At 35.9% G+C, this 26,460-nt stretch overlaps 1 long non-coding RNA gene across 3 annotated transcripts in view; it reads right to left on the reverse strand.

Annotated features, from left to right (window-relative positions):
* The window catches only part of LOC106875638 (uncharacterized), a 43,754-nt gene that overhangs the window by 3,653 nt on the left and 13,641 nt on the right, over nt 1-26,460 (reverse strand). The window contains exon 2 of one of the 3 annotated variants that reach the window (XR_016238704.1): nt 20,095-20,206. The exons of 1 other annotated variant lie outside the window; for it this stretch is intronic. This is a non-coding gene — a long non-coding RNA (uncharacterized LOC106875638). Of the gene's footprint in view, nt 1-12,692; nt 12,846-20,094; nt 20,207-26,460 lie in introns of all 3 variants that reach the window. One more of the 3 variants, XR_016238703.1, reaches the window with a different exon arrangement.

The following is a 26,460-nucleotide window of genomic DNA, read 5'->3' on the forward strand; positions in this document are numbered from 1 at the left end:
TTATGTGTAGTACTTGTTCTCTTGGTCTCTTGCATACCAATTGCCAAGTGTGGTGGTGGTGATGGTGGTGGACAAACAACACTACATGACTGGGAAGAAAGCGTCTTACCCACACAACCACACTAGTGTGTATATATATATATATATATATATATATATATTAGCTCAAAAGCTGCCTGATAGGGCAGCTTTTTAGCTAGCTCCTGCGAAGGGTTCTTGATTGGGCCTTGGGTCCAACAATGACACTTCATGCATTGAATCCCTAAGTATTTGCATATTCTCAGCATTGAAAGATCTCATGGCTGTCATTTGATTTGGGTTTTCATTCACATGGGACTTTTTTTTCCTCACTGCAGCTTTGGTTCTTTTGATAGCAATCTGGTCCTCTGTTGGCGGAGATTTATTTTTACAAGGTACACTGCTGCCGTATGTGATAGGCAAGAATAAACTACAGAAGAACTGAAAGTTGATCACTACATGTAAGTATTACAATAATATTTAAGCCTACCTTTTAAAAGTTCAACAATAATTCTTCTGCTGCCATTTAATTTAAAGACAATTCACAGTACATAGGTCCTTACTTTTCATACAAATAATTATTTCTATTTTATGGGCGACTTATGCTGGATTTTGCAATTTATTTCGATTATTTCCAAATTTATTTCCAAGTTACAAAAATTGTTATATTAATATGCTAATACTTACGTAGTTACATATGTATGTACCTATGGTGTGTGTCACACTTAGCTGAAGGGAAGAGGTAAAAGAAAGATATAAAACTTGTTAAGTGCCACACCCTAGTGGTTGAGAGAACCTGTGGAAAAGGTAGACCCAGGAAGACCTGGGATGAGGTGGTGAAGCACAACCTTAGAACATTAGGCCTCACCGAGGCAATGACATGTCCATACCAGCACAACCATCTCTCTTGCACACCACAACTGATGCTTCTTAGGTCCAACTTTTCTCTCAAGATACTTACACTGTCTGGTATGCACACTGACATTACTCATCCATCGGAGCATACTGGCTTCTATCCTTGCGAGCTTACGCATATCTTCAGCAGTCATGGCCCATGTTTCACTGCCATGTAGCATGGCTGTTTGTACAAATGCGTCATACAGTCTGCCTTTTACTCTGAGTGAGAGGCCCTTTGTTGCCAGCAGAGGTAAGAGCTCTCTAAACTTTGCCCAGGCTATTCTTATTCTAGCAGCTACACTTTCAGCGCACCCACCCCCACTACTAATTTGGTCACCCAGATATCGGAAGCTATCAACTACGTCCAGTTTTTCACAAATACATACTTATATAAAAGAATTCCTAAGTAAACTTTTTGTCTCTATATTTTCCAACAAAGTGTATTTTTCATGTTTTCAGTTTACAGTGAAATGACCATTCATTTTGCCTCGGTCCTCACTGTTTCATGCTGATATGACAGCTTTATACATTGACAACATGATTAAAAATTCTCTTTTCAATACTTTCCCAAGCAGTTATGAAAGCAAAACATTGTATCCATTGATAAGAGATGTTATTAGATAAATAAGCTGTTATATGTCTAGTAATGCAGGCAGTGGCGTTTGCAATATATCTACATATACAACCACACACACACATATTTAAATAGCTCTTTTATTCAATGTAATGTTTACAACTTTTCCACAGTGTTAAACACTCTGAATGAAGCAACAATGTATCACATAGCCACAACATTGATTACTTTCTGATACAGAATTACAGTATTTATCAGCCCAATCCATGGGAAGTTGAGCACTTTACAAATGTGAATTGCTTGCAGTTACTGATACAGGCAACTTTGTAAACACATGTTTTGTCTAGATACTTATCAATGAAACATATTTTTCTTCACTTTGGATTATGACGAAACAACAATTCATTTTGCCTTGTCCTGAAAGATTTCTACTGAGATGACTGCCATATTTATTCTAGACATAAACAACTGGTTCTATATAAAAATAAGGAGCTCAATACAAATATATATAAATGTTGATATATGTATAGATAGATAGATAGATAGATAGATAGATAGATAGATAGATAGATAGATATGGCTGGATACTCTTCCTAATGCCAATAATATTCTATGCTATACCATGATGTTATATATATACATATATGTATATATATATATATATTTATAGCCATTATCTCAACATGTATTTCTAATCGGTATATCTTTACTACCTCAGAGGAGACTCATCTTATAATGATTTTAACACAATGACCTTGAACCCACAAGAGTAAACAAGAGAGACAGAGATAGGCAGAAACAAGGAAAATGACCCTTGTATTTGAATACTATGAAAATATACTTTTAAAAAACTTTTCTTTTAACTTCCCCAAATATATCAACTCGTGTGTTCCTTTCAACCTTCACACACACACACACACACACACACACACACACACACACACACACACACACACACACACACACACACACACACACACACACACACACATATATATATATATATATATATATATATATATATATATGAGAAGTTTTGACTTTCCAATTTCTAATGTTTAATCTTAATTTTTTTAATTGTTTAATAATAATAATAATAATATATATATATATATATATATATATATATATATATATATATATATATATATATATATATATATATATATTTATATATATATATATGAGAGGTTTTGACTTTCCAAATTTTAATGTTTAATCTTAATTTTTTAATTGTTTAATAATATATATATATATATATATATATATATATATATATATAACACTGTACTTATTCCATATCCTCGCCTTGTTTTTTTGTGTTTGTTCATGTTTGAATTGACTATATATATATATATATATATATATATATATATATATTGCTCACTCACATTAGCTATTAGGTAAATTACTAGACTTAACACATGATACTTGGTCAATGCATTCAGCATTCCATTGCCAAGATAATAAAATAAGGAATGACACTGGAAGAAAGATGACTGAAATAATTAGCATTTGTGATGGACTTTGATACCTCCTCACAAGGTTAATGAGAGTTTATAACACTACATTTTAATCTACTCTCCACATTGTGCTAAAATCTGGTGTTACTGTAGCTTATATTGTGTATTCTTGTCCCATAAGTAGCATTTGAGCAAGAATGGAATGTTAAAATAAATACTGGTTTGATATGATTGGTTAACATCGTGGACAGTAGCAATCCAGCATGGCCATAGTCCAGTGACCGAAATCAGTGAAAAGAATAAAGAAGCCATCTGTACATTCAAATCCTTTCCTCATATATCAAAGCTGAAATCATCAGACACAGAACTGACAAGTTAAGAGGAAAATGGCTGCCAGATATATTAACGTAACACGTAGCATGATAAAGTGTTTGTAAGAGAAGAGTTGAAAGAACAGAATAAATGATGACAGTCACTGTTAATAAAAGCAGTTTTTACTGGTAGGAGAACATTATTCAATCTAATGTTATTTCGTTTAACCCTTTTGATACTAACTTGCCTGACACTGCCCCTAGGTCTATGATGGTAACTTCCTGTTTAAAACGTTTTAAACTAAAACCTTTCATTGAAATTTCAGGATAATTTATGTTCCAAACATTATTTTATAAATGGCAAAGATATTTTACTGAATTCTACATAATCTTTGAAAATTAACTGAAACAAAAGCAGTCTGTCTCAATAGAAATATAGTAACATAAGCATTAAAATTTTTTATCAGAATCTCCTTGAGACTGCCCCTCGTTCTATGGATACAAACTCCCTGTTTTAAAGCAACTTAACCTTCTCCCATCAAAACTTCACATTCATTTCTGTTCCAAAATACATACTTAATAATTTGTTAAGGTTATCTCTACAGACTTTCTATAGAAATTATAACCAACATCGATTTGTTACGACATTTCATATCCGAATAAGCCTAATGAAAACAATCTGTAAAGATAAACTTAGCAAGTGGCTTAATAGCACTGCTAACACAGTAGAACACAGTATTGACTTACAAATCATTTAATATACTTTGTAGTATATTATGGTTGCATAATGAAATATGGTGTCCCCACAAGTCATTAATGTCAAAGTTATTTTATTAAGTTCTTTATTCTTTTCAAAATTAAGTAAAACAAAGGCAGAGTATTTCAACAGAAATCTGGTAACAAAAGAGTTGAAGTGATCTAAATTTAAATTTTCCCTTAAAATTTTATGTTCATTAATGTTCCAAACACAAAATTCATAATGTCAAAGTTATTTTATTAAATTGTTCATTATTTTCAAAATGACTAGAAACAAAGGCAATTGTATTTCAACAGAAACACAGCAATGAGATTGTGAATCCTGTTGATACCAACTCGCCTGAAACTGTTTCTAGTTCTATGATTGTTTTAGTCATGGGACTGTCATCATGCTGGAATGTTGGCTTAGTTAAGTGGTTCTTAACTGGGGTCCATATAAGGCTTTTGGAGGCTCACACAACAAAATAATAAATTGGGGGCCCACAATAATATTTTAAGGGCTCCTGAAAAAAAATTTGCTTTAGATGTATGTATTGGTATGTATTGCAAGAAACAACTAGGTTTCTTTTTCTAACATTATTCATAGTTTAACCTACACAAGTTAATGTGTGATAAACGAAATAAAAATTTTGAAAGAAGTATCTATAAAACTACCTTTAAACATCAAATGGCTATGGAGAGTCCATCAGAATAAAATAGCAATCAAAGGGGATCCATAGATAAAAAATGGTTGAGAACCCTTGGTTTAGTTGAACAAATATTACATATTCTATCAATCTCTTTTACTAAACTGCTATGTTGCAGGGATGAAAACAAATCAACACCAGCTGTCAGGCAGCGGTGAGGGATAACCACAAACACAATGACACACACACATATATAATTATTCGTGATAGAAACAGTATCAACATCAAAAGGCAATCTTTATATCCAAATTAATATAGATGTTTTGTTAAAGTACCAAATACTGGAGTATTTGCTTTGAGAGATCCTGTCATATGGATGCACAGTGGATAAAAGCACACATATTTATATCATTGGCAGATGAGAACCATCTGCTATCAGCACTGGAATTGCCAGTGTACTTAGTCTCTTCAGAGACAGCTGTCCACTTGCTGCATACCAGCCAAATCTCATTGCCTACAATGTATAGAATTACAGTGAATTTCCAGGCATTTTAAACTTAAAATGGCTTCAATAGACATTGAATAAAAAAGTAAATAAAACTGTCTTGTCTTCATCCATATGCATCACATGACCATACCAGCACAGTCTTCTCTCTTGCACACCACATCTGATTCCTCATATGCCTAACTTTTCTCTCAAGATGCTTACACTTTGTTGAGCATGTACACTGACATTGCACATCCAGCGAAGCATTACTGGCTTCATTTCTCTCAAGCCTGCACATGTTCTTGGCTGTCATAGCCCATGTTTCACTGCCATGTAGCATAGCTGTTTGCACACAGGCATCAAAGAGAGAGGCCCTTTGTTACCAGCAGGGGTAAGAGCTCTCTGAACTTTGTCCAGCCTAATCTTATTCTCACAGCTACACTCTTCGAACAACCACCTCCACTACTAACCTGGTTAGTCTGATAGAATAAATACCAGGCTTAAAATTTTCCAAGGCGGTGTCCAGTATTCCCATGATCTAATGGCGGAAACAACTAAAAGATAAAAGATATATGTACATATGTATGTATGCATGCATGTGTGTTTTTGTGTGTGTGTATGTCTTTCTGTTTGTCCTCTTCATCCAACTGCTTGACATAATTTAGTCATGCCATAACTTAGCAGTTTGGCAATCCCCCTCCCCATAGAATACGCCCCAGACCTTAAAAAAAAAAAGAATAAACAGGATCCATTTTTCTTTTTACTAAACCCCCTCAAGGTGGTACTCCAGCATGGTCACAGTTCACTTACTGAAACAAGCAAAAGGTTAAACCATAAAAGGTAGAAGCTAAAAGTGAAAATAAAAACAGAGTTATTGTGCATCAATATTGCACATGATGCAGACTTCAGAGCAACTGTGACTTGCAGGTGTGCTCTGCATCAGTGCATCCCACTAGTACATGCTGCTATAATGTCCTGCACGAATGCACTGCAATGTTGTATGCTACAGCAATGTTGCACACGATAAATTGCATTAATGCAATTTATCATTATGTGAAGGTGATCAATAGTTTTGTTCAGAGAATATTCAAAAATGACAGCAGAGTGAATGTTTTATCTGCATACGTGGTTCTATACATGTGCATATATGTGTTTCTGTTTATGATTCTATATGTAAGTATGCACATATGTATATATGCATGTGTGTATATGAATCTAGTAATGTGTATGTATGTGTGTGTGTGAATATGAATCTAGTAGTATGTACATATGTTTGTTTCTGTATGTATGTATGCATATATATATGTATATACCTATATGTGTATGTATGCGTGTGTATATGAATCTAGAAATGTGTATGTATGTGTGTGTGCATGTATGTATATATGTGTATATGAATCTAGAAGTATGTATGTATATGTGTATGCTTTTATGTTCCTGTATGTATGTAATGTATGTTTGTGTGTGCATGCATGTATGTGTTTGTTTCTGCATGTAAGTACATATGTATGTCTGTATGCGTGTATATGTATTTGTATGTGTGTACATGTATATGTATAAGAACACGTCTGCATAAATGTATGCTACTGTGTGTGTGTGTGTGTGTGTGTGTGTGTATGTATTTCTAAGTGTAACTCCTTCTGTGTCTGTGTTCATGTATGAGCTTGTAGCATGCAAATTTATGGCTTTTCTCTACAGATAATACAAGCATTTACACAGCATATACACAGACACAGGCACTTATAGCGCATGTGCCAATGGCTTTTCATTCATATTGGGAACATGTGTATGAATGTATGCCTGTTTGTATATGCATAGAGAGAGAGGGAGAGATGTGTGGTGTGCATGAAGGTGTGTGTGTGTATATATATATATATATATATATATATATATATATATATATATATATATATATATATATATATATAGATAGATAGATAGATAGATAGATTCAGATGAATATGGTACTTAAGTTGAGGCACCAGAATTTAGTAGAGTATTATCCATATAATTTCAAAGTTAGGTGATTAAAATCAAAATAAGCAACAAGGATATCCAGAGGTAATACAGTACAATCGTTTCACACAACTCCATTTAATTGAACAATGCAACCATTACATCAATTTAGATGCAGAGTAATCCTCAGCTGCATAAAGACATAGAATTTAATTAAATTAAATTCATTAGACTGTAGCCATGCTGGGGCACTGCTTTGAATTGTTAGTGAAATGAATCAACCCCAGTACTTATTTTTTTAAACTGATATTTTTTCTATCAGTCTCTTTAGCAGAACCGCTAAGTTACAGGGACATAAACACGCCAGCAGCAGAGGAAGGACAAACACACATGCACACAGATATATACATGTAAAGGGCTTCTTTCAGTTTCCGTCTTACAAATTCACACACAAGGTTTTGGTTGGCTTGAGGCTATAGTAGAAGACACTTACTCTAGGTGCCACACAGTGGAACTGAACCATGATTGGAAGTATATGGTTGGGAAGCAAGCTTCTTACCACACAGCTACACTTGCCCTTAATACATACATACACACACATATGTAACTTATGGTATAATTATAAACAGGGCAAATTTTAGCCATTTCTCCGCAGACTGCAAAAATTATGAACAACCTTAATTGATTTTTGAACATTATTGGATTCTCATCAGAGGCATCCACATCATTCTGACAGTCTCCATAGAAAGAAGCTGCCAAACTGTTTATATACTCAACAAATGCAGCAGTTATTCTATGAAGGAGTCCCTAATTTGCATACCGAAAATACCACTCTATAAATACAAGTAGCCTGTCAACAGGGATCTTAGTCCACATAGTATCAAGGCATGATATAATAAATATGTAACATATATATATATATTAGACAAAAACAGATAACAAAGCCAAGGCTGTGAGGAGCTTTCAGGACATTTATAAGGAATGCAGTAGAACTGAATCTGGAATCATGTGGTTGGGAAGTAAGCATCCTACCACACAACCACACCTAATATCTACATACATACATATAGTGAAGGTGCATGGCCTGGTGGTTCAGTTATTACACTCACAGTTGTGGGATCAGGGTTTCGATTTCCAGACTGGATGGTACATTGCATTCTGAAGCAAAACACTATTTCACGTTGCTCTGTGATTATTTCGACATCTGACTCGTGGCCTACTTGAGCATTTGAACAGCCAAAGTTGATTTGATTGTGTTTGATTGAGGGAGAGCATTTAATTGATCACCATAAATAATGCATCTGTGTGGTTGTTCAGCAAGAATTTGTAGATCCCTCATCCATCGTTTAATGGTGGGAGAGTCCATAATATATATATATATATATATATATATATATATATATATATATATAATACTAAAACTCAAAGTTTGTCTGTTTTCCTGTCATTTGATTATGGTGATAAAGATTATAAATAAAATAGTCATTTAGCCTTAAAAAAAAATGAAATTGAAAATGTCGGTATTCCAAGGAGTCACCATAGCTACTGCTGGCCGTCCTCTATCCTTACTTTCTTGTTTCTTCCCTTGATCATTCATGCAACTTTCGAAGTCCCTATATTTTTTGATTCATGGGTACTTTTTTTTTTCTTAGAGGGGAAAATTACCATTTTATTTAGAAATAAAATATTAATCTCTATCATCTCAATCAAAAGGCAGGAAAACAGAGAAACTACCTCATTATAGACGAAGATCAATTAGAATGTGAGGAGTTGGATCTCATAAGAATAGAAAAACAATCAACAAATGATATGTCACGGCACACTGGTGCTAGGGGTACTAAATATCATTTTTTAGTTATAGTTCGAATTTTGAAAAGAATATAAATGTATTGCAAGGGAAAAAAATGTTCCAGAGCACTGCCTTATAATGAAACTCTTTGAAGAGCATTCAAATCGTTGCCTTAATGAGGTCAATTAAATACATCATCAAGAACATGCTTAAAGGGAAATGACCAAAACAATGATAATGAAATTAGTCAATATCTAATGGGTAGATATATTGGGCCATCTGAAGCAATTGCATCCATTTTAGGGTTTTCAATTCATGAAAGAGCATCTGCAATAACGAGACTGCAAGTTCATCCACCAGATTCACAGAGAATGTTGCTCAGAAATAATGAGGATAGATATGGCTGTCAATGATGAGAGAAATAAAATTTTTTCGCACATACACAGAAATGAAGACGACACGGGTTCACTTCTCTGATCATTTTTTTGTTAAGTTGATCGAACCCATTAATAAAGATTTCAATTTGACGAAAAATGTTTTATTGGTATAAACAGACATCTTATTACAGGTAATCTCATTAACATTTGCTTATTCAGCATTTCAATACGAATTGGTTTCATTTGGTAAAACTTATTATTTCAATTCATTGATTGAATTCCCCAGTGTTTCAAGTTTTAAACAGGTAAGTGCATTTTATTTCTCAAGCATTTTCTATTCAGTATTTCATGCATAACCATAGATATACTTTCTGACAATCAAATGACATTTATACAAACCACTACTTGTACACAAGGTTTAACTTATAAGTACAGCCCCTCTTAACTTGTGAATAGTTTTGGAGTTCAGATCTGGGTGAAGTTATTACAAGAACCTTAACTCTTATAGAAGGTTTAGGATCTTGTATCAGTCTTTTAGGACAGGGGATATTCTCATGTGGGCTTTAACTTACTTCAGAAAGTCAGGACTTCTTATCTACCATTGGGTGTGTGTGTTTGTGAATGTGTTACTTTAACCTCCTCCAAGATTATCCAACTGATCTTCATGAAAATATGCTCATGCAGTCACTTGCACACTCAAAAAAATCATCATCATCATCATCATCATCATCATCGTTTAACGTCCGCTTTCCATGCTGGCATGGGTTGGACGATTTGACTGAGGACTGGTGAAACCGGATGGCAGCACCAGGCTCCAATCTAATTTGGCAGAGTTTCTACAGCTGGATGCCCTTCCTAACGCCAACCACTCAGAGAGTGTAGTGGGTGCTTTTACGTGTCACCTGCACGAGGGCCAGTCAGGCGGTTCTGGCAATGGCCACGCTCAAAATGGTGTCTTTTATGTGCCACCCGCACAAGAGCCAGTCCAGGGGCACTGGCAACGATCTCGCTCAAAAATCCTATGAAGGCCAGTCAGGTGGTACTGGCAATGGCCACGCTCAAAATGGTGCATCCCATGTGCCACCCGAACAAGAGCCAGTCCAGGGGCACTGGCAACGATCTCGCTCGAAAATCCTACGGGAGCCAGTCAGGCAGTACTGGCAACGGCCACGCTCAAAATGGTGCATCTCATGTGCCACCCGCACAAGAACCAGTCCAAGGGCACTGGCAACGATCTTACTTGGCTTGCCGGGTCTTCTCACGCACAGCACATTTCCAAAGGTCTCGGTCAGTAGTCATCGCCTCGGTGAGGCCCAATGTTCGAAGGTCTTGCCTCACCACCTCAGCCCAGGTCTTACTGGGCCTACCTCTTCCACGGGTTCCCTCAACTGTTAGGGTGTGGCACTTTTTCATGCAGCTATCCTCATCCATTCTCACCACATGTCCATACCAGCGCAATCGTCTCTCTTGCACACCACAACTAATGCTTCTAATGTTCAGCTTTTCTCTCAAAATACTTACACTCTGACGGGTATTCACACTGACATTACTCATCCATCAGAGCATACTGGCTTCATTCCTTGCGAGCTTACGTATGTCCTCAGCAGTTACAGCCCATGTTTCACTACCATGTAGCATGGCTGTTCGTACACATGCGTCATACAGTCTGCCTTTTACTCTGAGTGAGAGTCCCTTTGTCGCCAGCAGGGGTAAGAGCTCTCTAAACTTTGCCCAGGCTATTCTTATTCTAGCAGCTACACTTTCAGCGCACCCACCCCCACTACTAACTTGGTCACCCAGATAGCCGAAGCTATCGACTACCTCTAGTTTTTCTCCCTGGAATGAGATAGAAGTTGTTTCCTGTTTGTTTACAGTGTTTATTGCACCTGAACATCTGCCACATACAAAAACTAACTTCGTAGTTAATCTGCCTTTGATATTGCTGCACCTCTTATGTGTCCATAGCTTGCACCGGGTACATCTTATAGAGTTACTACCTACTCCTTTTCTACATACTGAGCAGGGCCATCTACCTGAAGGGGTTTGTGTTTTATCTACCTTCCTACTTATTAGAATTTTGGTTTTTGCTAGGTTGACTCTAAGGCCCTTCGATTCTAGTCCTTGTTTCCACACCTGAAACTTCTCTAGTTCTGATAGTGACTCCGCAATTAGTGCAAGGTCATCAGCATAGAGGAGCTCCCAGGGGCAACCTGTCTTGAATTCCTCTGTGATCGCCTGGAGGACTATGATAAATAGGAGGGGGCTGAGGACGGAACCTTGGTGGACCCCTACCTCTACCCGGAATTCATTACTGTATTCATTTCCAACCCTCACCTTACTGGCAGCATCTCTGTACATGGCTCGCACAGCTCTCACTAACCATTCTTCTATCCCAAGTTTCCTCATTGACCACCAGATAAGGGATCGGGGGACCCTGTCAAAGGCTTTCTCCATGTCAACGAAGGCCAGGTACAGAGGTTTATCCTTGGCTAGGTATTTCTCCTGCAGCTGTCTCACTAGAAATATGGCATCAGTGGTGCTTTTACCTGGCATGAACTCAAACTGCATCTCATCTAAATTGATTCACTCCCTAATTAGTTGGGCTATGACCCTCTCCGTAACTTTCATAACCTGATCTAACAGCTTGATGCCTCTGTAATTATTTGTATCTAAAGCATCACCTTTACCTTTGTAGCAGTTGACTATGGTGCTGCTACACCAGTCATTGGGTTTGACTCCTTTGTGTATCATCTGGTTTGTAATACGGGTGACTAGGCTGTAACCAACACTGCCAGAAATTTTGAGCATCTCAGCAGTGATTCCTGATGGGCCGGGGGCTTTCCCTGTCTTCATACTCTTTATTGCTTTATCTACCCTGGTATTGTCAACTCGGATAGCTGGTCCCTCTGTTGGGATGACATACAGCAGGCTCTCTTTCTCCCATTCATTCTCTTTATTAAGCAATCTATCGTAGTGGCATCTCCAGACCTCTTTCTTTGCAGCCTCATTTAGTGCAAGCGTACCATCATCCATGCGAACACATTTCTCTCTCCTACACTGTCTTGCAACATGAAATACCTCGAGTCTTTGGTCCTCACGGCGCAGAACATTGGCAAATCTTTTCTTATCTGCTTCCCCTCTGGCTAAATAAACCTGTCGCCTAGCTTCCCTTCTGGCAGATTGGTACAATTCCCTGCTACCACCGTTCTTCCAGTCCTTCCAAGCCTGTTTCTTTTGTCTAATAGCCCCGTCTACTTCCTTGTTCCACCACCACGTTACTCTGGGTCGAGAGGGGACTTTACACCAGCCACAGATCTGGTCGGTGGCTCTCAACAGGTTGTCCACGTTTAGTGCAAGTGAACCATCATCCATGTGGACACATTTCTCTCCTACAACATCACGATTCTCTCTCACACATTGTCTTGCAACATGAAATACCTCAAGTCTTTGGTCCTCACGGCGCAGAACATTGGCAAATTTTTTCTTATCTGCTTCCTCTCTGACTAAATAAACCTGTCTCCTAGCTTCCCTTCTGGCAGTCTGATACAATTCCCTGCTACCACCGTTCTTCCAGTCCTTCGAAGCCTGATTCTAAAATACACACACACATATATCAAATATTATATATATATGTGTATACATGCACATACATACACACATACATATGTATATTTATACATAAAATATTATAACATTATATCTCTGTCTGTCTGTCTGTCTGTCTCTCTCTCTCTCTATATATAGGGAGAATTCATAAAAAAAAAACAAAAGACGAAGACAGGTGGCTGTATATATATGAATATAACCATTTTGTTTCTCACCATCCTTTAATGTCTGTTTTCCATGCTGGCATGGGTTGGAGAATATGAGAAGGAGGCAGTGGTTTCATGTTAGGCGTTAAGAGGCTACACACGTGTGCATATGCATTATAATTCTGCCTTTGCCATAGTGATACCAATCGATGGCTGTTGGAACTCCTTCTCTTTATATTTCACTATTAGTAAGCTTCAGTAGTGAGGAGGTGTGAATGATTATACACTCTGTCCTGATCTTCTGGTTCATATAAGAATCAGCAGATCAAACAGCTGAACCAGACCCACAAGAACTTTTTTTCCCTGAGTTTCCTCCTTGTCTCATTTCCGTTTTTTTCTTTTCTTGATTCCTGCTCTTTTCAGGTTTCTTCTGGACTTTTCTCTCTTTAATCTGATGAAGAACTTTGTATGAAGCAAAATAACCTTTTGCTTTTTCTATTCTTCCTTGAACAGCCAACTAGTAACATTGACTGAGAACATCTCAACATCTTTTGTGCTTTTGTTCTTTTTGGTGTATACATGCATACATATATATATATATATATATGTACATATATATATATATATATATATATATATATATATATATATATATATATATATATATATATATATATATATATATATATATGTACATATATATATATATATATATATATATATATATATATATATATATATATATATATATATGTATGTATATATATATGTATGTATATATATATATGTATGTATATATATATATATATATATATGTATGTATATATATATGTATGTATATATGTATATGTATGTATATATATATATATATATATATATATATATATATATATATATATATATATATATATATATGTATGTATATACTGACTTATATATCTAATCTCTCTCTCTCTCTCTCTCTCTCTCTCTCTCTATATATATATATATATATATATATATATATGTTTTTAAATAGATATTAAATGATGATTATAATGGTGATGATGATGAGAAAAAGCGTGATTATATATATATATACACATACACACAGACATATATATATACATTCTTATGCATATTATAAATATACACACACTCAGACATGTGCACACATATATGAAACAAAAGCAAAGGCAAAACACAAAAAGTTATATATATGTGTGTATCTATGTATATATATATATATATATATATATATATATATATATATATATATATATACATACATATCTATGTGATGTTCTTTATATTTATTCTATATCATATGCACAGATATATATATAAATGTGTGTGTGCTTGTGTCTGTGTGTATATGTATACATGCATATATATGTATGTATATAGGTATGTGTGTATGTGCTTAATGAATGCGTTGCCAACAAAAATGGAAGTCTTCGTTGAATCTGTGAAAGCAAAAATGACAGCTTTCACCTGCCGACTTCTCTAACATCCTCTTACATTCATCTCACAGACAACTAAACTCTCCTTCACTCACTCTATCTCTTTCTCTCTTTTTTGCTGCACATCTCCCCACTCCTATATCTTACCACCAGTGCACACTGTTCTTCCTAAACTGCTTACATTAATACTGCAGCTGTACACCAGAGAAAACAACATCTCTATTTATTTAGAAGCGCCAATGAAGGAGCCTCTCCGCAGACGTTCAATTTACTAGAAATAACAGCTAAATCTCACTCAAATCTCAACTGCCATCGTGAAAAGGGATTACCTTTTTATCGTTAAAGAGCAGCTATGTTGGAGCACAAATTTGAAGGGTTTCAGTCAGTCAACTTGACCTCAGTACTTAGTTTTTTAAGTACACACACATACCCCACATATGTGTATGTGTGTGTACCCTTGACTTGACATCATGAGATGTTTGTAAACCTGCATATAAAGTGAGTGTGAAAAGCATGTCTGGCTGTGAGAAAATCTGACCTTATTTGGAATCAGGCAAGTGTTGGTGATAGGAAGGGCATGCAACAGTAGGAAAACCTGCTGAACAAATTCTGTCTGATCCATGCACGATTAAAAAAGTGGACATCAAATGATGATGTGTAAGAGTGATTTGGCTGCTGTTTCTAGCACATTATGCAACCAATTAGCAGTTCATCTTGTCTAAATAAACATTGGTTGGGTTCGTTACTACATTATATCTACCATTCCATTTACTTAATAATAGCTACTGATGAGTTAGTTAATTAGTGTTCATTCTAATTAACTCTTTAGCTTTCAAATTATTGTCAAGTGTAATGCTTATTTATTCACAATATTTTCAATTAATCATACATTATCTTGTAGCTTTGATATTTCAATGATGTGATTGTATATTTTAACAAAGACCTTGTAGGGTAGCTGTGAAAGGCCAGATCTGGCCAGTTTAACCCTTCAGCATTCAGATTACTCTGTCAAAAGTAATGTTTATTTATTCATATTGCTTTGAATTAATCATCCATTATCTCATAGTTTTGAGATTTCAATGATGTGATTGTCTACTTTTAGAATGACATGGTAGGGTAGGTGTGAGAGGCTAGATCTGGTCAGTTTTAACATAAAAAAGGCGGAATATTTGGGCTGAATATGGCTGGTTTTAATGCTAAAGGGTTAAACTGCTCTAATCTTAACCCACATTCCTTGCCACTCTACTTTCATCATCATCATCATCATCATCGTTTAACGTCCGCTTTCCATGCTAGCATGGGTTGGACGATTTGACTGAGGACTGATGAAACCGGATGGCAACACCAGGCTCCAATCTAATTTGGCAGAGTTTCTACAGCTGGATGCCCTTCCTAACGCCAACCACTCCGAGAGTGTAGTGGGTGCTTTTACGTGTCACCCGCACGAAGGCCAGTCAGGCGGTACTGGCAACGGCCACGCTCAAGATAGTGTATTTTATGTGCCACCCGCACAAGAGCCAGTCCAGGGGCACTGGCACGATCTCGCTCGAAAATCCTTACACATGTCATGGGCACAAGTGCCAGAAAGGCGACGCTGGGCACAGGTGCTATCCCAATTTCACTTGCCCAATAAGTCTTCGCAAGCTGAGTTTCATGTCCAAAGAAGGAGACGACGTTGGCACGGGTGTCAGTCGTTGAATTTAGTTTGATTTCACTTGCCTCAACAAGTCTTCGCAAGCAGAGTTTAGTGTCCAAAGTAGGAAAGGTACGCATAAGTGGGCTGGCTACACCCCTGGCAGAGGCCTTGAATTTAGGTCTCACTTGGCTTGCAGGGTCTTCTCACGCACAGCACATTTCCAAAGGTCTTGGTCAGTAGTCATATGGAGGGGAAAAGTCTGGATTATCTCCCTTCGCTAATGCCTATCAACTTTTGACTGTGCTGCCATTGATCAGTTATAAGGGTAAGTAATAGGGAATTATCTCCCTCTCTTATTAGCCATCAACTTCCGGTGGTTCCCAAAAGGCCAGCAGAAATTTCTTAAAATGCAGACATGGCCCAAAATCTCTGTTCTAGAGTAAAGTATAGCCCCTAGCTCGAGTGAGTCCCTTAGGATTCTCGTGCATTCATATATATATATATATATATATATATATATATATGTATGTATACATAATAAATTATTTATTAATAAGATGCCAGTCTATTGAAACATTTGTACCATGTATTCAATATTTAATATCTATTGATCTTCATTTATTGTGTGTGTGTGTGTGTCTTTGTATCTGTGTGCTTATGTTTGTGTGTCCTTGTCTTAACATTTTGTGATAGTTATAAATGAGTGTCACTGTTATATAAGCAAAGTCATTAGTTTCCAATATTCCGTAAAAATATCTCTGACCATGGGGGAAATAGTGCCTTGCTTGGGAACAGGTGAAGGTTGGGGACAGCAAGGGCATCCAGCTGCAGAAAAATCTGCCTCAACAAATTGTGTCCAACCCATGCAAGCAGGAGAAAGTAGATGTTAGGGTTAGGGTTATGTTTGTGTGGGATTGTGTGGCCATGTGGTAAGAAGCTTGCTTTCCAACCACATGGTTCCGGGTTCAATCCCACTGCACAGCACTATGGGCAAATGTCTTCTTCTATAGCCTCAAGCTATCCAAATTCTTGTGAATAGATTAATAAATGGAAACTGAAAGAAGCCCATCGGGTGTGTGTGTATATATATATATATATATATATGTGTATGTATATATCTATGTGTATGTATATATCTATGTGTGTGTCTGTCTGGATTTGTCCTCACCATCACCACTTGACAATCAGTGTTGATGTGTTTATGTCCATGTAACTTAGCAGTTTGGCAAAAAGAGACTGACGGAAAAAGTACTAGGCTTTGAAATAAAAACATAAATCCTTTCAAGGCGATGCTTCAGCACGGTACAGTCAAATGAGTGAAACAAATAAAAGAATATATATATATTTATAAGCTACAGAGATATTTGTTGCCAATTAAGAAAACTAAAACTTCTAACTTGAAAGACAATGATTTTCTCTGATTAAATTTTCAGTTTCCTTTTTTTGTAATTGTATTAGCATTTTCAAAATTAATTAAATTGTATTAGCTTAAAAAACATCTTCATGTGAAATTAATAATATCTAAATAAATAAAAACCATTATCTATAAAATGCATTTTTTTTAAAAAAGAATAAATGTACCAGTGAAGGCACATAGCTCAGTGGTTAGAGCATCAGGCTCACAATCATGAGGTAGTGAGTTTGATTCCCAGACCAGGTCGTGTGTTGTGTTCTTGAGCAAGACACTTTATTTCATGTTGCTCCAGTTCACTCAGCTGTAGAAATGAGTTGTGACATCACTGGTGCCAAGCTGTATCGGCCCTTTTGCCTTTCCCTTGGATAACATCAGTGGCGTGGAGAGGGGAGGCTGGTGTGCATGGGCGACTGCTGGTCTTCCATAAACAACCTTGCCCAGGCTTGTGCCTCAGAAGGGAACCTTCTAGGTGCAATCCCATGGTCATTCATGACCAATGGGTGGTGTCCTCTCTCTCTCTGTTGTTTAGCCCTAGGCCAGCTGTTATTGTGTAGACCTATGATCAAGATGTATCTTTTATTTTTTCTTGTTTCATTCATTTCACTGCGGCCATGCTGGGGCATCATGTTGAGGAATTTTAGTTGAACTAATCAACTCCAGCACTTATCTTCTTTTTGAACCTGATACTTATACCATCAGTCTCTTCTGCTGAACTGCTAAGTTACAAGGACATAAACACACCAGTAACAATTGTCAAGACACAACCACATCCACACACACACATACGGTAGGCTTCTTTCAGTTTCTGTCTACCAAATCCACTCACAAGGCTTTGGCCAGCCTGTGGTTGTAGCAAAAGACACTTGCCATGCAGTGGGATTGAACCTGGAATCATGTGGCTGGGAAGCAAGCTTCTTACCCCACAGTGACACCTGCACCTATATCAGTGTATACATATATATATATATATATACAAACATATATGTCTGTGTGTGTGTGTCTCCCCCACCATTGCTTGACAACTGGTGTTGGTGTGTTGAGGTCCCCATAACATCAGGGGTTAAGCAAAACAGACTGATAGAATAAGTACCAGGCTTTAAAAATAGATCAGTACTGGAGTCCATTCAACTAAAATTCCTCTAGGTAGTACTCCAGCATGGCCTCAGTCTAACAACTGAAACAAGTAAAAGATAAAAGATATAAATGCATGTATGTGTGTGCACAGAGAGAGAGAGAGAGGGAGGAAGATCCCCCCCCCCACCATATATACATATATATAAAACCTATATATACGTATTTGTAGCTAATTAGGAAAACTAAAAACTTCTTTCCAGCTTGAAAGAAATTTATTTTCTTTGATTCAATTTTCAGTTTATTTAATTATAACATCTTTGAATTAATTGTATTTGTCTTCTGCAAAATCAGCAAAACTATATCAAAAATATCAGGTAAACATCCTGAGTCCAGATATCTTATAGCTTCCACTCTAAAACATCCCACCACTTCACTCTTTTTCCCCACTTTCTCTGATGATGGGCAAAACTCTCAGGACATTATATCCTTCCCTATTCATTATACATGGATTCACTGAAGCAATTGCTGTATAGAAGATGCATGTTAGCCATTCATAAATCTATGAAAACTGTTAACTTCATTTAAAATGCATACTGGATCAACAAGCTGACAAAATCGTTAGCACGCTGGGCAAGATGCTTAGTGAAAATTTATTTGACTTAACATTCTGAGTTCAAATTCTGCCGAATTTGACTTTGCCTTTCATCATTTTCGGGTCAATGAAATAAGGGCCAGTTGAGCAACTTAATCCCTTCCTTAAAAAATGCTGGCCTTGTGCCAAAATTTGAAACCATTATTATTAATATTATAGATAAGGTGGTGAGCTGGCAGACTTGTTTGCATGCCAACAAAATGCTCAGCAACATTTCATCCATCTTGACGTTCTGAGTTCAAATTCTGGTGAGGTTGACTTTGCCATTCCTCCTTTCAAGGTTGATATAATAAGGACCAGTTGAGCACTGAGGTTGATGTAATCAACTCACATGCTTCCTGGAACTTGTTGGCCTTTTGCCAACATTTGAAACCCTCATTTCCAGATCACAAAACAGGTCTGTATATTTGCAACAAAGTTGGCTCTGCCTCGTGACACTGAAAGCCATGGGGCATGCTAAACTGGGTATCAGATTAAATCTACAACCATAGGACTGGTGTAACTCAGATGATAGAGTTCCACACACTGTCCACTTACTTAATTTCATCCATAAATTAGTAATTCAGCAAAAGAGACTGATGATAAAGCTTTGGCCCAATGTCTTTTTCTCTCTACATAAGTAATCCATAATTTGATTTTTAATGCTCATTAACTAAACATTTTAATTACTGACCTATCTGTTGTTCTTCATGTAGACGACATCTCTGAGTCATTAAAATTTGATGAGTAATTATATTTTTTTAATTAAAATATCACCGAGCTAATTTCGTATGCAAAAATCTATCGTTTAGTGTTCAGTGTTTTATATTCTGGTATCATTTCTGTTACAAATTAATCAGACAAACAAAGTGATATCTCAAGTCTAGATACCTTCAAGTGTCTGTGAATGCTTACAGCTGTTCTATGGATAATTAATAGAAGTCTCTCTACAACATCCTGATTGTTCAGAGACAAACTTGGAACGATGCCAAGTCTCAGAAAGCTACAAATAGAAGAGAAATGAGATTATTATGTATTTGTTAAGGACTAATCTAGGATTCAATGATTTAAGTAGAAGCAAATTCCAATGATTTATATAACACTATCACAAACTCATTATATATATATATATATATATATATATATATAAATATATAAATATATAGATAGATAGATAGATAGATAGATAGATAGATAGATAGATAGATGGACAGGTTGATGGACAAATGTAGATTTATAGCAACTTCTTTCTCTTTTGGTCCCTCTTTTCCTCTCTCTCTCTTTCTCTATCCATATATGTATGTGTGTGTGTATACATATGTATGTATATATATGTATGTATATATATGTGTGTATATATATATGTGTGTGTGTGTGTGTGTGTGTGTGTATATATTTAATAGTTTCCACTGAAATCATTTCAATCACTAGTTGTCCTGAGGTGCAGTTATAAAAGTGTTCTGAGTGCAAACTATTAAATTATAGACATATATCATATATCATATATATATATATATATATATATATATATATATATACATATATATAAAATCATGATGATGATGATATATTAATGTTTGTTTCATGTAAAGTGATATATTAAAACTGTTGGAAATCAAATTGAAAGGTCACTGAATATTGCTCTACACACCACCAGCAAAGGATGTTTAATATATTTTTATATATAAGGCAGTGAGCTGGCAGAAACGTTAGCAGACCGGGCGAAATGCTTAGCAGTAGTTTTATCTGTCTTTACGTTCTCAATTCAAATTCCGCCAAGGTCGACTTTGCCTCTCATCCTTTCAGGGTCAATAAATTAAGTACAAGCTGTGTACTGGGGTGGATCTAATTGACTGGCCCCCTCAACCCCAAATTTCAGGTCTTGTGCCTAGAATAGAAAAGAATATATTTTTATATATACTATCATTATGGGTGTGGCTACAGTCACAGGTATGGCTCTGTGGTTATGTAGTTACTTCATAACCACATGGTCCTGCGTTCAGTCCCACTCTCTAATATAAGATACTATCTTAAAAGCCATACTCAGTGCAATCAACTAGCCCCCTACTTTGAAATTGCTGGCCTTGTGCCAAAATTTGAAACAAACATATAACCATATCAAAATGAGAGTTGTAGCATTATGAAAGTGTACGTAAACCCTGCAGCATTTAAACTGGTCATATCTGGCCAAAATATTCTACCTGTTTTATGTTCAAACTGGCCACATCTGGCCCCTCACACCAGTCTTATGATATCATTCTAAAACTTAACAGTTGCCTCATCAAAATCTCAAAAAGCTACAAGATAATGTCTGATTAATGCGAAACAATGTGAAGAAGCATTACATTTGACAGAACAATTTGAATGCTAATAGGTTAAGAGAGCATGTAATAACAGCCTGGAGTACTCTCATCAAACTAGAAACTTGACAGCCTTGAGTACTCCTCAGATTAGCCATAGAATTTGACAGCCTCAAGTCCTTAGCATACACCAAATCAGAACATGCTTAATTGATTAGACGTAATTATTTCATAAACATAAATGCCAATTTAAAGTATTAAATATCACTTTGTCATTTTTATCTCCATCAATAGATTTCAAGATATAATTAATTCTTAGTCCTGCCATTTTTTTGATATTTTAATAATGTCATATGAGTACGTGTGTTTGTATGTGTGTGTGTGTGTATTGAGTGATTGTGAGTAGATGTGTGTGTGTGTGTGTGCACATGTTCAAGTATGTCTGGAAAGCGCATATGTACGTGTGTGTGTTATTATGCATTTAGGTTTATGTACATACACATACAAATATGCATACACACACATATAAATATGTGTGTGAGTGTGTGTGCACACATGAGTGTGTGGGTGTATATATGTATGTATATATATATATGTATGTATATATATATATATATATATATATATATATATATATATATATATATATATAAACATATATATATATATACATATATATATATATATATATATATATGTATGTATATATATATATATATATATATACACACACACACATACATATATATATACATATACATATATATACACACACATATATATATATATACATATATATATATATATACATATATATATGTATACATATATATATATATATATATATATATATATATATATATATATATATATATATATATATATATATGTATACATATATACATAAATGTTTGTGTGTATTTATATATGTATCCATCTACGTATTCCAATTAATGTAAGCACATGATTAAAAGGCAATTTACTGCAGCATTGGACCTGCTGTGTCTAAAACTGTAATAGATAAATGAGAAGAATACAGAAATTGTTCCAGCTGCAGAAGAGTGGGGCTTGGGGCAGTGTATGAGGTGGCTAGGGAAGCAGATTGTTTTGGAGGCCATATTTGAGAAGAAGCTCAGGTGAGCAAAGTAGCATCACATAAAGCCGGATACGAACGTGGAGTCATGAAATCAGACATTTATATACCTTGTTATAGGGCAAACAAAACCCATTTAATGAACAGAGTTAGGAGATTGAGCAATTAAAGATTTTTTGACAGTCAGTGAGCTTGTACTCCATCAGTATGTTGAGCAATATGATTGTATTTCCTTGGAATAGAGGTGTTAGCAACTCTACTATAGAGGGTGGAGGGGTTTTGATGATCAGGGAGAGGTAAATCAGGCTTATGATTACAAGCAATAGGCAGATCTAATCAATAACTGTCATGTTTTTGCATTAAGTGGTTAGTGGTTTGGGGGTTGGATTCATGATTGTAAGATTGTGGCTTTGATTCCTGGACTGGATGAAATGTTGTCATCCGGCAAAAAAGAATAAACTTGCAACAGACCAGGGTCTCATCCAGGGAAGAATTCTGTTATTCTGTTCCTTGTTTCAGTCATTAGACTGCAGCAGCCATGCTGGAGAACTTGCCTTAAAGGGTTTTCATCAAAGAAATTGACCCCCCCCCCCCCAGGATTTATTCTTTGCTAATGCAAAGAAACAATTCTACTGATTTGGATGAAAGCCTGATCATTCCGTTTTCCTGTGTTAGAGCTCTTCTCTTCTGTTTATCAACGGATTTCCACATGTCTATCCAATAAAAGGAGAATTCCTGCTGTAAGATAGCACATGGTAGCTGATGTCCATGGAAGAGCTTTATAAAGCATGCTATGAGGTTCTCAGATGATATTAAATATGTATGTATGTATGTATGTATGTATATATGTGTGTGTGTGTATATTGTATTTGGGACGGTCATGTTGCTAGTTTAGCCAATGAAAACACGCACTATATATTTGGTGTTCATTTGCTTCAGCTTTATTTTATATTAATCGAATATGTATACATATAAATTATATATAATTTATATATAATTATATATATACATACATACATATATATATATATATATATATATATATATATATATATATATATATATATATATATATATAAATAGATAGATAGATAGATAGATAAACATACATAAATATATACATATATGTGTACTTGTGTGGGTTTATGTAAAAAAAAGAAAGCAAAAATATAAAAATACATCAACAATACAAATGACAACGCCACCTACTGGCTTACTCTGAAGTGGCAGTAAAACTAGTTCCCTCTTCATTTAATCCTATTAAATTCCACCATTATTTTCTACTTCAACAGAACATTATGATGGTTATTGTTTTAGTTTTTGTTTTTTTTTTCTTTTTCGGTTTTGTCTAGAACATCTTGGTGAATCTTACGTGTCTTACCGTTTTATTTCTGGAACTTTTTTTCTTGTTCCTATTGATTGAGAGCCATTACCTAACATATCCGAACAAGTAAACACATGTATATACAAAGTCCCATTTGTGTGTGTGTGTAAATAGATATGTGCATATATATATATATACACACACACACATACATCTACATACATTAACACGCACTCAAATTCATATGCACAAAATCAGATGCCTGCATATGTAAATCAACAGAATACACGCATACACACACACATGCACGTGTGTGTGTGTATGCACATAAATATATCTGTCAATTGGACGGAGGCCTTTTTTGTTGAGCTTACCTATAATGGAACTGTAAATTATAAATATATTCTCATATACACACACATACTGAGATGAGTTTCAGCCAGCATTCGCCCAGGCCATGACTAACTTAATTGCACCACTTGGAAAAGACATTTGATAATGTTTCATATTGCAGTCGTTCTTTGAATACTTATGCGCAGATGTACCAAGGTGTAGATGTCTTGTGTGGATGTTGTTGGAGATATTCATCCAGGAACTCTTTATAGTTTAATATAATCACATCATGTAACCAACCAGACTATGAGATGTTATTACACACCACTGGTCACATATAAGGAGTGGAACAGGTACAATTGTTTCATAACTAGTTGAAGTTTGTTACATAAGAATTAACAATCATGCCATGAGATACAAAAATATAAACTGACTCTCTGTCAGTTACGACAATGAAGGTTCCAGCTGATCCGATTATTGAAACAGCCTGCTTATGAAATTAACAGGCAAGTGGCTGAGTATTCCTCATGCTGGTGGCACGTAACAGCACCCACTACACTCTTGGAGTGGTTGGCGTTAGGAAGGGTATCCAGATGTACAAACTCTGCCAGATCAGATTGGAGCCTGGTGCAGCCATCTGGTTCATCAGTCCTCAGTCAAATCGTCCAACCCATGCTAGCATGGAAAGCAGACGTTAAACGATGATGATGATGATATATATAGCAAGAAGGAGAAAAATAGAAGGAAGTTAAGATAAGTCAATAAATTTGTGTACATATTACACACATTCCTTATTCCCAATACATATACTCATCCTCCAATGTACACTAACACATATTTTATACACACACACACACATCTGCACTGAAACAATCACATGTACACATTTATCTCCCTTAAAAGTAATTGTTAAACTTTCCTCCAGCAACATGTTATGATGCCGGTGACGGTGCTGGTGCTGTCGGTGGTGTTATTGAGTATTATTACTACCACCACCACCACCACCACTGCCATCGCTGCTGCTGCTGTTACTATTATTACTACTACTACACTTGGTGGTTGTGGTCAAGATGGAGTTGGTGGCGAGGTTGTAGAGGTGGTGTCATGAGTGGTAAATTTTGAGATGGTGGCCTTGATATTCTGAAAACAACTTTACCTTCTCTCTTTCAAGCTGTTACAGTTTCTTTATTCATCTATCTATCTTTCTCTCTCTATATATATATATGTATATTTCTCTACACTTGTGTATTTACCAACCTAATTACTTACATATACCCCTATCTACTTATTTAGCTACCTGTCATTTTACCTGGTTATCTCTCTCTCTCTCTCTCTCTCTTGCTCACTCTTTTTCTCTCTATTTATGTATCCCTCTATCTGTCTGTCTATCAATCTATCTACCTGTCTGTCTGTCTCTATCCCCTCCCTATCCATCTACCCACCACACCTCTTCTTCCTGTCAAGACCAAGGTGAACATGTTATATCAGTTACTGTTGTTTCCATGACAACATAAGGCATAACACAAACTATATCATGTGTCATCTGTCTATATATTTATATATGTGTGTGTGCACATGTGTGTGTGTGTGCACGTGTGTGTGTGGGTGTACATGTGTGTGTGGGTGCACATGTGTGTGTGTGCTTGTGAGTGTGTGTATTTATATATATGCAAGTATATATATATATATAGAGAGAGAGAGAGACATACTACATATGTATATATATATATATATCCATACATATATACATACACATCACCTCTCCAACCTCATTCATACTTATCACCTGTCCAACCTCATACATACACAACACCTGTCCATGAAGTTGGACAGGTGATGTGTATGAATGAAGTTGGACAGGTGATGTGCATGAATGAGGATGAAGAGGTGATGTGTATGAATGAGAATGGTGATGTGTATGAATGGGTTGCTATATTTTTCTCGAACCTTACAATAAAGACTAAATTCTAGATATCCCATGACTAGGTTAGCAAAGGAGGGGGCCATTCTCGTACCCATCACAGTCCCCGATGTTTGTGGATAGAAGTTGTCTTTGAAGACAAAGCAGTTATTCTTCAAGATGAATTTTAGCCCTTCTATCACAAATTCTTTTTTGATGTGATGTGGGAGTTCGTTGGTGTAATTCTCTAGCACAGATCCCAGATCAAAATTCCCCAAAACAGAAAAATAGCATTCAACCAACACAT

This window comes from Octopus bimaculoides, chromosome 27, assembly GCF_046866305.1.
Source record: "Octopus bimaculoides isolate indiv1 chromosome 27, ASM4686630v1, whole genome shotgun sequence".
Taxonomy (NCBI): Eukaryota; Metazoa; Mollusca; class Cephalopoda; order Octopoda; family Octopodidae; genus Octopus; species Octopus bimaculoides.